The 15307-nt window shown below is 37.1% G+C and overlaps 1 long non-coding RNA gene across 1 annotated transcript in view; it reads right to left on the reverse strand.

Annotated features, from left to right (window-relative positions):
- Positions 1-376: 376 nt before the first annotated feature.
- Positions 377-15307, reverse strand: part of LOC140504998 (uncharacterized) — a 31797-nt gene continuing 16866 nt past the window's right edge. Inside the window, exon 4 of the long non-coding RNA XR_011967313.1 lies at positions 377-14477. This is a non-coding gene — a long non-coding RNA (uncharacterized lncRNA). The remainder of the gene's footprint in view (positions 14478-15307) is intronic.

Genomic DNA, 15307 nt, shown 5'->3' on the forward strand with positions numbered 1-15307 from the left:
ATGATAATTGCTGAAGAGGCTGTAAGAGGACAAAGACACTGATGCTCTCTTGGTGGAGATGGAAACTGGTTCGTCCATTCCAGAAGATGGTTTAGAAGAACACTCCAAAAGTCATTAATATATTCATGCCTTTTGACCCAATAATACAACTACTAGGTTTATTCCCTAAAGATGTCAAAGACAGAGAGAAGGGATCAATATGTAGAAAATGATTTCTAGTACTACTTTTTGTTGTAGTAAAAAATGGGAAGATATGCATATCAATTTGGGAATGGTGGAACAAATTATGGTAAAGGAATGTAATTAAATACTATTTATGCTATAAGAAATGAAGAAGGGAAGCAATTCATAGAAACCTAGGAAAACTTGTCTGAACTGTTGCAGAATGAAATGTGTAGAACCAGGAGACACTTTATACAATTTCAACAGAGTAAAGGAAAAAAAAAAGAAACTTAAGAATATAATGAATACAATGACAACTCCAGAAGACTGATGAAGGAGTGTGTTTCCCACTTACTGGCAGAAAAGGGGTGGACTGTAGGTGCACATAAATTTTCAGATGTGATCACTATAACAGATGTCTTGACTATACTTACAAGGTAGGGGAGGGTTTTTCTGAAGTGAACTGTTGTGAAGGAGAAGAGAGGGAGTAGTGATAGTAATGTAAAATAAAAGAAGAAATAAGAAGTTATCAGTGAAACATTTAAAAATACACAGAAGAGTGTAGAAGGAAATTCTGAAGAAGACAGACTAATAGGATAGTATTAGTACTGTGATATTAAATTTAACATATACCTTGACTAAACTGTGAATAATAGATTCAATTTCATATATAGTCTCCTTTTCCTGCCTTTTGTATATGTAAACGTTTACATTCATTGATTGTCAAATTCACAATTAAAATGCAATCAATATACTTAACATAAACTCAAACATCTAGTACTTAAGACAAGTTGTACATGATAGAGATTCATGATTTTGTATGCAATCTTTTTTCTCCATTCCTTGTATGTGGAGATATTCACATTTGTAGGTTTAAAAAAAATACTTTTTAAAAAGTATGTGTGGGGAAACCCCAGAATTGTGCATGCCAATGCAGTTTATGAAAGCATAATCAGATACAGTCAGAGGAGATACACTTTAGTGGTATCTACAAATGCAATAACCTTTAGGTACTCCCAGAAATTCTCCATGTAAGAATGATGTGTAATCTCTTTAATATGAAGAAGACTTGCTCATTGATTGGAATTTTGGCATGAAATGCTTTCAGATATAGGGATATAGAAAATTAAATCATTTTGTAGTAAAATTCCAGTTGTTACAAAGGTTGGCAAGTCAAAAGACCTATCAGCTTTATTGATAAAAGAATAGATATGAAAATGGTGTCTCAGAGTCTGACCTACAGAATTGGTCAATTTCCTACCTTTGGCATTAGTTGGTTGTATGACCCTGGTCAAAATCATTTAACTTCTCTGGGCATCATTTTTCTCATTTGCAAAACAAAGGGCAAATTGAGCTTTTAGACCTCGCTGCTTTCTCAAATAATCTATGAATATGTATGTAGCTATGAGTCATTCTAAATTTTTACTAGTTATCACTAGAAATCCTGTTCCTATGTGTAGTTCAAATATCCTATTATTTTTGCCAAATTAGTGATTTTAAAATGAGCAAAAAGTGCTGTCATGAATATTTTTATACATATAGGTCTCTTTTTGCTGTCTTTAATCTCTTTAATGTATCAATGGGTCAAAGGATATCTCCAGTTTAGTGACTTTGGGGACATTGTTCCAAATACTTTTCAGAATGGTTGAACCAATTAATATCTCCATCAACTATTGTATATTAATGTGCCTGTTTTCTCTCAGTCTTTTCAACATTTGCCATTTTTCTCTTTTCTCCTCTTTGTCAGTCTAACAGGTATGAGGTCAGTCTTAGGGTTGCTTTAATTTGCATTACACTAATTTTTAGTTTTTTGGAGTATTTTTAATATTACTGTGGATAAACTGGGTTTTTTTCTTTGAGAATTGCTTGTTCGTATTCCACACAGAATTTCCTACCAACAAACCACTGAGTTAAATAACACAGATATTATTATTATTATTATCATTTGAGAGAGAGGAAAAAGAATCAGAGACATTATGACTTTCCTAATGTCACATGATAGTTCAATAACTCAGGAGTAGCCAAATCAGTATTTGAACCCAGGTGTGATTCTAAACTGGCAAATTACTTGCCCAAACTGACAAATATCTGAGCTGGGACTGACACCAAGTTCATCGGTTTTTTGCGCGATGCAACACTACCTCCTCATAGCCCAAGGCCAGTAAATAATTATTGAATTGTTCTAAAGGACAGGTTTGATACCATAGTAGAATCTGATTCCTCTAACGAAATTCCAAATGGCATACTAGGAACATGAGAGTCAAAGTAGCATCTGCTTCATTGGTTTTCTACAAGGTATTTCTAGTGATTCTGCAAAAGAAAGTACCCTCATAAGAGCCATACTTAATTTATGCCAGCTATTTCCTCTCTAGGGTCTTCTTCAGATCGAGGTCAATTTCCAGGTCATGAAAAACAACATGGAAATGTTTCTTGTCCTCCAAATTTAAAGATCATTGGTCTAAATAAACATGTTCTAGTGGATACTTTTCCTATTTCATAGCCCTCTCCTGGGATTATCTTCCAGATGGTCAGTGGAAGTAGTAGTGATTTCTGTGCAACACAGTTCATGAGGTCATAGATTTAAAGAAAGAAGAGACTTTAGAGGTCATCTAGTTCATTACCCTCTTTATGCAGATTAGAAAATGAGACCCAGACAGTTCACGTTATCATCTGCTTAGCAGACTTTCCTACAGACCCCATATATAACAAGCATGGGGTCATAAATTTATAGTCTTATTCAATCTTCTAATTTTATAGCTAGGGAAACTAAGGCACAGAGAAACCTGTCCATAGTCACACATTAGATAAATAATAATTATCAGAGGAAGAATTTAAACCCACAACTGGTTCACTCCAAATTCAGCACTGTTTGTGCTATATGAGACACCTGAGTTGGTAAAAGACAATTTGGAGATCACTGTTCTAGTTTCACAAAATTATAGACTTTCAGTCTGAAGGGACCTCAGTGGCCACAATATACCCCATAAAAAAAATAATAATGTACTCTTTGCTTGAAGATTTCCAATGAAGTGGAATCCACTTCTCCAGAGAGCTCATTCCAACCTCCAGGTAGCTCTAATTGTTAGGAAGTTTTTATGTCAAGTCTAAAGTGCCTTCCTTCTAATGTCCACCCATGGCTCCCAGTTCTGTCCTTTGGGGTCAAACAGAACAAGTCTAATCCCTCTTCCACAACAGCTTGTCAAGTATTTGAAGATAACTGTCAAGTATCCCTTTGGGTCTTTTCTTCTCCAAGATAAACATCTCAAGTTCCTTCAATAGATCCTCATATAAACTGGACTTATGGTCCTTCATAATCTTGTATGCTCTCATCTGGTTATTCTCTAGTTTATCAGTGACCTTCCTAAAACATGGTGTCCAAAATGCAACATAGTACTCCACATGTGTTCAGATAAGGGTGGAGTAGAGAGGGGCTATTGCCTCTTCAATCCTAGAAACTTGTCTCTCTTAGTATATCCCAAGAATGCTTTAGCTTTTCCCTGGCAACCATATTGAAATTGAAGTCCACTCAAAACCCCAAATGTTTTTCAGATAAACTGCTGTCTATCCATGTCTCTCCCATTTTGTAATTGTGAAATTGATTTCCTGAGCTCAAGTGTAAGCCTTTATATGTATCCCTATTAAATTTCATTGCAGCCAAGTTTTCTAGTCTATTATAAACCCTTTGACTCCTGTCTCTTTCATCTAGCATGCTAACCATCGCTCCTATTTTTTTTTGTCATCAGTGAACTTAGTAATGATGCCATCTATGTTTTCATTAAATAATTGGCTAAGAGTGAGCAATAGTGCAAGATTGAACATAGATCTCCCAGAGATATCCACCAGAAACCCTTTCTCAAGATGAATTCCTACAATTAATGACTATTCTTTGGGTCTGGTCATTACACTTGTTTCAAATCTAACTGTTCTATCATCCACCTTTCCTATAAGAATAGTGTTTAATGCTTTGCTAAAATCTGGGTAAATTTTATCTACATATTTTCCATTTAATAATCTTGCCAAAAAAAGAAAACGAACTGAATTTGACTTGATCTGTTCTTTGTGATCATTGGTTTCTTTTCTGGAGTTCACTAACCATCTCTTTGCATTAGTAAATACATTCTAAAATATTGTCAGAAATTAAAAAGTTAAGCTCATTGGCCTGCAATTCGGAGGTTCCCATTCTCTGAACTTTTTGAAAATAGAGGCCTTATTTGTGCTCCTCCAATCCTCTGGTACCTCACTTGTTCTTAATTATCTTTCACTTATTATTGACAGTGGTTCAAAAAATACATCTGCTAATTTCTCTAGCACCTGAGAATATAGTTCAACTGAGTCAGATGATTGGAATGCATCAAAGTTAGCAAAACGTTCTTTTCCTAAATCCTTGTCTCACTGGCATTTTAAATCTTCATTGGCCATCTCTAACATCATTTGTGGCTGTCAGGTCCATAACCCGAGGTTATTGTTTAATAAAATGCCAGCCTTCAAGTTGAAGAGCTTGGTGTTTCAAGTTCTTCTCCATTGGGAAGAATCTATTCCTTCTCCTTCAAGTTCTCCTGTGTTATTAAAGCACCTAGAATTCTGATATGGGGCCTCTTGTTTCCCTTTTGTTATATTATAATACTCACCAGTAGTATGCTCTTCTTAATGTTGAGAATTAAACTGTGAGAGGACATGCCATTATTATCTGAATCTTGTCTTTGGAGTATCTGGACTCTGAGTCACCACAGAATCCGATCACAGAATTACACATAGAAACCTGGGGGAATACAGACGTATCATACAAACTACTGCCTGCCTTTCCCAGAGTATCATCAGTTAGGCCCACAGAAAATAAACCAGAAAGGGATAGGAAGGAATGCCAATGACCAGAATCAATCTACAAAGAGATTCTCAAAGTTTTACCTCAGTGTTCACTCATGCACCCTCACCCTACTCTCTGAACCTTAGACCAGCTTGAGACATGCATGCACGCACTGCCCACAGCACTGGTTTTGCTTAAACAACTTCTCTTCTTTCACCCCTAACCTCTGCAGTTAATATCCAGTGCAGGAACCCAACAATTCTCCTTTGGCCTGATACTCATTTTTAACATTTCAACAGCAAAAAGGAAATGTTATTAATAAGTTTAAAAAGCTTCCCATTGATTGCAGCAATTTAGGTTCATCTTTCCACGGAAAGATAATTCAAGAAAATTCCATAATTCAAGAAAAAAGATTAGCAAGATGGAATCAGACCATATGTGGAAAACAGTGTTCAGTTCTGGGTAGCACATTTTAAGAAGAACGTTGATAAGATGGGAAATGTGTGGAGGAGGGCAGCTGAAATGGTAAAGAACCTTGAATCTGTGTCATGTTAAGATCTTTAGCCTAGAGAGGAGAAGACGCAGTGGGGACCAAATTATGGGCTTCACACAGTGTTTCAAGGGCTGGCCTGTGGAAGAGTGATTATCTTTGTTCCATTTGACCCCAGGAGGCAGAATAAGGGGCAGTGGATGAAAGTCACAAAGTGACTTTCTAAAATTAGAGCTTACTAAAAATGAGAGCTGTCTGAAAGTGGAATGGCCTTCCTGCGGGAAGAGGCTGGTTAACCACTTTTCAGATATCTTGCAGTTAAGAGTCTTTTTCAGGTGTGGATTGGACTAGAGGGCTGATGCTGAGATCCCTTTCCCTTCATAAATTCCATGATTTTGTCATATTTATTATGCCTACTAAGAAGATTATCAATAATTCTTTATATTCTTAGTATACTCTATATCATACAACGAACTTAGACGTGCATGTTCTCACTTTGTTAATTGTCTCAATGTGCTGAAATTTTACTGTTTGTGTATGTGTGTATATGTATAAAGAACTGAAGAATATGTGTTTGCATGTGTGAACTTGGTACTGATGCCATCTAAGGTAAGTGATATATGGTAAATAATAATAGCTAACATTTGGAAAACACTTTATGGTTTGGAAACACTTTATATATGTTATTTCACTTGATTTGGACAGAAACCTTGTTAAGCAGTTGCAATAATCATCCCCCTTTTACAGATGAGGAAACTGAGGCTAAGATGTTAAGTGGCTTGTTCAGGGCTGCACAGCTGGTTTCTGAGGCAAGATTTGAACTCGAGTCATCCAAGTCCAGCATTCTGTCCCCTGCGCTAGCCTGCTGTTCCAACTATTCACTCCCCAAAGTTGATTTAAGTCAGTTATGTACTAAACCAAATCCTTCACTTAAAGGAAAAATTAAGGCAATGTTATAAAGCCTATTGTTAGACAAACTTATTTCGTGTTATTATTCTATCACATAATAGGTGCTTACTAAATGTTTTTCAAATTTAATTACTTCAGCTATCTATGGGGCTAACCCTGTAATGTAATGGTAGGAGTACTAGGTTGGGTTCAGGGGACAAAGGTACTCTTATTCACTCAAACACTAACTTGTTGTGTGACTTACTTCTCTCTATAAAAGACCCACACCTAGAAAATGAGGATGTTGAATCAGATGATAATCTAAGATATCTAGTTCTAGAATTCAGCGATTCTCTGATTTATGTTAGATTCAATTCAGCAAATACTAATTAAACACAGAGTGTATGCACAGTCCTATACTAGGTGCTGAGTTAGCTATAGGACTGAGATATGGCAGAAATTTTTGCCTCACAATGCTAATGCTGTCGTACACAAAGAGAAGTGCTATGGAAACATGAGATCAGAGGCAGGAAGAAAGGTCATTACCAACTGGTGGCATCACAGGAACTTTGTGAAGAGCTCATATTTTGTTTGTACTTTCAAGGAATTCTATAGGCAAGGCTTGGGGTATGGACAGAGGATTTCAGGCATAACAGCAACATTAATAAATGACATGGTCCTTCAAAATTTTTTTTTTAATGTTATCTCATTTGATCCTCTAAGATCAAAGCCTTTTCTATCATGACAGCTAATGCCTCAATATGTTATAGCTGTTTAATCCCTGTGTAGGAGATGCTATCATCACCATTTTATAGTTGGGGAAAGTGAGACTGAGAGAGGTTAAGTGACTTGCCAACAGTCACACTGCTAGTAATTGACTGAGGCATAATTCAAACTCAGTTTTTCCTGACTCCAAGTCCAGTGTTTTACCCCTAGCTCAGCTACGTGGACAACCATCTGAGCAAAGGCACATTAGACAAGGTATGGATATGAATAGGGGATGGTGAGCAACCCAATGTGGCTGGAGTGTATAGTATGTAATGGTAACAAACCTAAGACTAGGAAGAAAAGGTGACATTAGATTGTAGAAGAACATGAATGCCAGGTAAAGAAAAGAGATTGAACTTGGTAGAGAGTAGAGGGCTAATGAAGGGTTTGGTCATTAGAGAGACATGGCCAGATGTATGCATGAATAATATAGAAATCAACTAATCTCTTCACGCCTGAGTTTCCTTATTTATCAACAACAGTTCTGTCCTGAGTGGAGACAGAGGGAGGCCACAAGACTTTTTAGGAAGTCACTGAAATTTCTCAGTCAGGCAGTAATGAAAGCCTCTCTCTGTGAGGTGGTTGTGGTAAGAGTAGAAAGGATGGGACAGATGTTGAGGAAGTAGAATTCTCAGGATGTGGTAAATGATTGGATGATAGGTGAGCATCAAAGGTGACACTAAGGTGGTGGTTCTAACTCTTCAAAAACCAAGACTGAGTAACAAATCAGTGTTGAGGGTACATTTGAGCCAAAAGAAAAGAGAACAGTGTGGAAAGTTGAATAGTAAGAGGTTGGCATAAGACTAGTAAAATATCCATCTCTCTTTTCTGTAGGCATGAGGCAGGATATGTAATTATGCCTTCCTATAAAGAGCTGACATTGCCATCCATGAATCTACACTGAGGCTTCTCCAGCTGCCCCAGAGGTTGACTTCAGGAGAAGAGGGGATGTGAAAGACCATGGAAAGACCCTGAGGAACCAATCCCAGCTTAAACAATCAATCAACCAATAAGCATTTATGAAGCTCCTACTACGTGTCAGCAGTGTGTGAGCCTCTTGAGATACAAGTCTAATGAATGAAACAATTCCTACTCTCAAAGTGCTTAGGTTTTAACTGACATAGAATAACCTATTCCCTCTTCTACCTCCCATGTTTTTCAAAGATGACAGGAGGAGAATTGCAGGTCGGGTGGGGGTGGGGGATCCATGCAATTTATTTTATTTTTAAAAATGTTTCATTGATTCTTTAAAAAAAACTTTACTGTCGCTTCTCAATAAACCCTTCCCCATAGAACCCTGCTGTATCACAACAACAACAAAATTACATATGGCAAACTGATAGCCCCAACTCCTAGGATTTACACCCAAATTACCTTGTTCGTATCGATAAGGTGTCTCAAAAGTCTTAGTGCTGATTTACGTCATAATTACTTCACAAGTATCAACGTTACTGACTTACAAAAAATCCCCAACAATGTTTGAAAAGTTAATTATTTAAAATTTTTAAAACATTGATGTGTTTCTCAATTGTCATTGGTAGTTTTTACACTGAATTTTAAAGGGAAATAGGGATTGGGGTGGACATATTAATACCACCTACTTCTCAGGGCTGTTGTGAGTACCTTACGTGATAACATGAGTTAAATACCTTTCAAACCTTAGAGCACTACGTAAATGACAGTGGTACAGTTATTATAATCGGACGTAAGCCCTGTCTTCTGCTATACATGGCTCTAGGAGATTGTCAAATTTAGTAAAAAACTTTAACTCAGGGACTGAAAGGATTGCATTTGTCTCCTAGCCTTAAGATCAGCCAAAGAATGAGGTTTTGATGCATACATAATAGTTTTGATGTAACTCTTTGAGAAAAAGCCTAATGAAGTTAGATCAAGTGACTAAGGTAGCCAGGCGAGAGGACCTCCTCCTCACTGGTCTGAAACGGTGTCGTCTAGAAACTTTCCCATAACTGTCTTGTTAGAATTAAAATGAAAAAATTTATTTTTAACAGTTCACAAAATAATATGACTATAAAAGAAATCTAAATAAACTTTCAAATGATTGTTAAGTAAATTCATAGTATTGATACTTCTGTACTTACTAATACTTAAGGCATGTTAAGACTTTTGGGACACTGTATGTTTGGATAGTGAGACAGTGGATAATGTGCTGGACTTAAGGTTAAGAAGAGCTAGATTCAAATCCTGCCTCAGATATTTACCAGCTGTCTGATTATGGGTAAATTACTTGACCTTTCTGGACCTCAGTTCCTCATTTATATAAATGGAGTTGGACTAGATGTCTCTAAAGTCCCTTTCACCTCTTAATCTGTTTTCTGCCTGTTGCATGTAAGCTCCTTAAAGCCTGATTTTTATCTTTTTATCACAAATACCTGGCAGAGTGTCAGGCACATAATTAGCCCTTAATGAATTCTTGTTAATGGATTGATTCATTGACCATTTCTGATCATGTATGCACCAAACAAAACAAAAGAAAGAAACCATAGAGTGAAATCCTGCTCCCATAACCAGCCTTCTCTTTACTGAGTGAGAGGAGATGTATTTCATCACCAGTTCTCTGAACCCAAGACTGGTCATTTCATTAAATCAGAATTTTGATGGCTTTAGTGGAGTTTTTTCTTTATATTACTGTAGTTGGCTTGTGTTCTGTTCACTATTCTTCTCTTGCTCTGTATCAGTTCATGCAAGTCTTCCTAAGCTTCTCTGAAGCATTTTTAGCCATTGTTAGATGTAGCATGAAGTAGAATAAATTTTTAAAATCCTCTGCTGATAAAATATAGAGTAGTCCTACACACTTACAGTCTGTAGGCTGCTTGCAGTAGCCAAAAGATTTCTTCTACATACAAAGGATATTTTCCTCTACATTTTTTGCTGGTGAACTGAAATCCTTTGGCATGGTGCAAGTGGCTCGACATAGTGGCTCGATTGTGCAGCCTGATCTAAATTGACAATATAGAGATCTACAAAAAGGCTACCATATACAGCTCATCATTTCTTTCTCTACCCACTCTGGGTTCTGTTTGCCCTCCATTTAGAGATGTCATGATATGGAAGTGGAAAAAAACACCCAAAACAAGCTTTTTCCTAGCACGAGTCAGCCAGGCCTGAAGGGGAAGGTTGAGTCAAGTAGGTGTCAACTCTTTCAAATTTTTGTGCTTTTTAAGTACTCATTTCTTTCCAAGGAAGGGCTTCAACTGTTAATCCATCCATTAACACTGTTTATTATTCTAATCAGTCAAACTAAATTTGCCTGATCTTCTATAAACACATCTCTCTGCCTGGAAATTAAAAATAGCAAACCTAGATCCTTTGCTGGATACTTTCCTTGCTTAGAGCAAGAAGAAAATTTCCACACTGTTCCTACAGCTCCAAGGTAGAACCAGCCATGTGAACACTGCATCACAGTTAAGTGGATGACAGATGTGGCTCAATTTCATCTTTTGTTGTCTCTGAGTGAGGGAACAAGTTATAAGTGAAATTCTTTTTGTTCTGCCTCTTCTCTTTAATTTCAGCATCTGAAGCTGTCCCTGCCTTTCTCTGCGTCACTGAATTAATCAAAGTATTGAATCATGCCAAAATTGGCAATGAATTCTAAGTTCAATAAAAAAGGTTTTAAAAACTGCTAGGGTACAATAGAAAGACTAAAGAAAGGATAGAATTACCATTCAGGGTGGGTGGGAATGTAGTAGTAGAGTACAGGGAGAAGGCAGAACTACACCAAACCTTACTTTGCTGCTATTTTCTCTGCCAGTGAATATACTTCTTCAATCAGGGAATGAATTCAAGTTACCAAGCCTGGACAAATGATGCCCTGAGGTACTAGAGGACCAGCCAAAGTGATTTTTGAGCTGATTTTTGGAAGATTGTAGAGAATAAGACAAGGAAAAAATAGATGTCCTGATTTTCAAACAAGGAAAGAGGGTAAGATCTGCAAAGTATAGATGGGCAAACTTGACTTTGAGTCCTGGCAAGCCATGATATCTAATAGTAGCATGGCTTCATCAAGACCAAATCGTGCCAGATTAATCTCATCTGCTTCATTGGCAAGGTTACTAGATTGAAAGATGAGGAAAATGTTTCTGTAAAGCATTTGGCAAAGTCTCATGATAGTATTGTGAATATGAAGAAATATACTTGCGACATGATAAATAGTACATATAGTTCAACCTGGAACTTATTGAATGATGGATTCCCCCCAAATAATCACTATATCAATTTGGAGAGAAGAGAGAGAGTATACCCAAGATCTGTTATTGGCTCTGGGCTGTTTAACATTTTAATCAATGACTTAGGTGAGGACATCCTTGTCAAATTTGCTTATCAAAATTTGCAGATGACATGTCATTCAATAATAATTATGTAATATGCAGAAGGGGCAGTTAGATGGTGCAGTAGCTACAGTGCTGACCTGGAGTCAGGAAGACTGCCCTTTCTGAATTCAAATCTACCTTTAAACACTTATCAGCTGTGCAACTCTGGGTAAGTCATTTAACCCTGTTTGACTCAGTTTCCTTATCTGTAAAATGAGCTAGAGAAGGAAAGGGCAAACCACTTCAGTATTGTTGCCAAGAAAATCCCAAAGAGGGTTCATGTGGAGTGAGACACAACTGAAAAACAACTGAATAACAAATTTGCAGAACAAGGATATTTAGGCTAGAAAAAATAAGAGTTAAGAGAGGATGTGATGTATAGGCATAGATATAGATATTGATATAGGACTTCCTTCTACAGGGCAAGCTTCTTCCCTTAGGTGAAGCAGAGACTTTTATCCTTACACTTGATGATCATGACCACTCCATTTCTTTTTCCCTGGGAGTACTACCTCTAGGGTCCCATCACTATGGAGCTTGTGGATTCCCTTCAGTCCAGTCTCCAATCTAGGAGGGACACATGCTCTTCCTTCCTCCTCTGTCTCAATATAAAATTATTCCATTAGAATGCAAATTCTTTGAGAAATTCATTCTTTGTATTTGAATCTCCAGTGTGTAACATAGTTCTTGGCACATGGTAGGACCTTAATAAATGTTTGTTCAACAAGCAACAAACAAACAACAATCAATTGATTGGACTTCCCCCAGTACTGCCACTCCACTCTACCTCCCACACTCATCCTAAGTGAAAGAATTCCTTGTTAAAGGTTTTATGTACTTCTGCTCTTTTCTCTCTCTGTCTATTCTTACATTCAGATCGGGTATTTAAATTGTCTAACTCTCTCTCTTTTACTGCTCTATAGCTCTATCACTCAATCCCCTTTCTCCATTTACTTTTAGATTCTTAACTTCATAACAATTCAATCTTTCCATACCATACCAACCCCATTTCCATGTTAGTTCTCCACGTCAAGCTTCATTCCCAATACTATAATTCCATGGTATCCCAATCCTGATTGGTGCTCTCATTCACTTCTGCTCTTCAGGTACCTTTGATCTAAACATATTTAGATCTTTGTAGTTATTGTGTGATAAGAGCTTGCCATGAAGGAAATACAGTGATGAGTTTTGCAATGTAATCATATGATATCTTGTCAATCCAGCAATCACTTATTAAGCTAAGGCTAATATCATCCCTGATCGCCTTAGGGGGGAAGGATTCTCTTTATCAGATTGCTAAAGGTAAAGAGAAAAGTGGGGAAAACTTGGAGAATCCAACGGGTAGAGAAGAAGAATGAAGGGGAAGAAAAGAGATAGAAACTGATGAATGAAGGAGGATGGAAGAGATAGAAATCAGATCAGTTTATGAGACATTATGGATGAGGGGGAGCAAGTTCCATGAGATCTAAAAATGGAGAAAAAAGACTTGGGATTAAAGACTTGGGTTCAAATCCTGCCTCTGATATTTACTACCTGTGTGAGGTTGGGTAAATCTTTTAATCTCCAAGTATCTCAGTTTCCTTATCTTTAAAATAAGGTTGGACTAAATCGCCTCTCAAGTAGTTTCTAGCTCTTGAACTGTGATCCTAGGGTTCTCAGTTGCTTAGATCCCTGGGGGTCTTGGGCCATCCCTAATTCTTGGCACCACATCTTTCCTTTATCCCTTTTATCCCCTCACCACATGTTGCTTGTAGCCCTTTCTATGTGGTCACCATCATTACTATCCTTGTCCATTTCTCTTTTCCATGAGCATGAGGCAGGGCACATGATGATCTAATATGAAGTGCTAGGTACTGGTTATATCTTCCATGACTGGACACCAAGTGTAATATAATGAGACTTTTAAAAATAACTGGGGGAAAGAAGGGTTAAATATAAAATCTACTCAATCAATGTCCAGATGAAGTTTCCTTTATCCTTTTCACATAGACAGTCTTTAAAGAAATATTGTTATTCCATTAGAATGTTATTCCATTAAAAAACCACAATTCTGAAGAACTACAGTCATTTCCTCATAAAACCTTTCTCTACTCTGAAGGAATCCCACACAAATCCATTGCAAATGCAAGTTGTTGCAATAAGCAGACACAGTGGTAGAGAAGGGGGTGGAGTGGGTCAAGGAACCTCAAAAAGCAAAATGTTTAAACCAGATGTGAACCTTAAACATCTGAACACCTAACTGAAAAGTAGATTTTAAAAAGCATCCCGTATATTGAACACACAAAGAAAAAGAAAATGCAAGTATTTTTTTTTAAAGTTTAGTGTTACTTTATCTCTAGGAAGAATACATTCAAATATTTATTCTAATTAGGGCTAATTGCAAGTGTGTAAAAAATGGATACTATTGAGAAAAACAGAATAAATAAGGGTCATGAAAAAGGAACCCATCTATATTTCCATTTTCTTTGTAGTCCTAAGCCTGAAAATTTTCCTATAACATTGGTTTAAAAGCAATGCAATGCCTAGAATTGCTAAATAACAATTTCACATATAACTTTTTTTTCTAATTGATGTTTCTAAATAAGCAAATATGAATGTGTTTTTTTAAAAAAATCCTTTATGCATGCAATAGCATTCCAAGCTCTCTATTAAACTAATAATCATGCTTCTTAGGGTGTGGAAACCATTTGAATTTTAACTCACATTATCTGGGAAGCTGCCTATCTTTTCCCATATGTAAGCAATCTATAGTTACAGAGATTATAGGCAGATTTTCTATTTAGTCTTACTCATAAGTTAATTGAGCTCTTATTATTTGTCTTAGTTATTTCATGGACACAGCAAGAAGAAAAAGCTTTATTGAATAATAAAAAGAGTACTGGATTTGGAAACAAAGGACCTGGGTTCAAATTCTGTCTTTGCCACCCATTTTCTATGTGACCTTGAGCACTCTCTCTGGACCTCAGTTCCCCATCTGTAGAAAGAAGGAGTTGGACCAGATAACCTCTAACATTCCTCCCAGCTTAGAGTTATGAGCCTGTGAAAAGAACGGAAAGGAGAAATTTTTAAGAGAACAAAGCTTATCGCAGATTCATCTGTTCTGATCTCTCACCTCTTGTTCTGTTTTTCATACCTATCCTAACAACTGTGGTATTTCTTTCCTTCCTTCCTTCCTTCCTTCCTTCCTTCCTTCCTTCCTTCCTTCCTTCCTTCCTTCCTTCCTTCCTTCCTTCCTTCCTTCCTTCCTTCCTTCCTTCTTTCCTTCCTTCCTTCCTTCCTTCCTTCCTTCCTTCCTTCCTTCCTTCCTTCCTTCCTTCCTTCCTTCCTTCCTTCCTTCCTTCCTTCCTTCTTTCCTCCCTCCCTCCCACCATTCCCTTTTTCCTTCCTTTCTTTCCATGGCAATCAGAGTTAAGTGACTTGCCCAGAGTCACACAAGCTTGTAAGTGTCTGAGGCTGGATTTGAACTCAGGGCCAGTGCTCTATCCACAGTATCACCTAACCATCCCAACAACCATGGTATTTCAAAGTTATTAGATAGAAAAGTTAAAACTCTCTTATGTAGACCAACTATGTATTCAACCCCCTAGGACCTCATAGCATGATAGAATTAAGACATGGAAAGAAACTTAGCTGTTACTTCATCCAACCCTTCACTTTTTTTTTTTAAACAGATGAGGAACCTGCCCAAGGTCCCACCAGTAAGATAAGTATGATACATGTACAAAAATATTTATAGCAGCTGTTTTTGTGGTGGCTAAGAATTGGAAGTTGAGGGGATGCCCATCAATTGACAAATGACTGAACAAGTTGTAGCATATAAATGTAATGGAATGCTATTGTTCTATAAGACGTGATGAGCAGGTAGAC

Source organism: Notamacropus eugenii, chromosome 1 (genome assembly GCF_028372415.1).
Source record: "Notamacropus eugenii isolate mMacEug1 chromosome 1, mMacEug1.pri_v2, whole genome shotgun sequence".
NCBI classification, from domain to species: Eukaryota; Metazoa; Chordata; class Mammalia; order Diprotodontia; family Macropodidae; genus Notamacropus; species Notamacropus eugenii.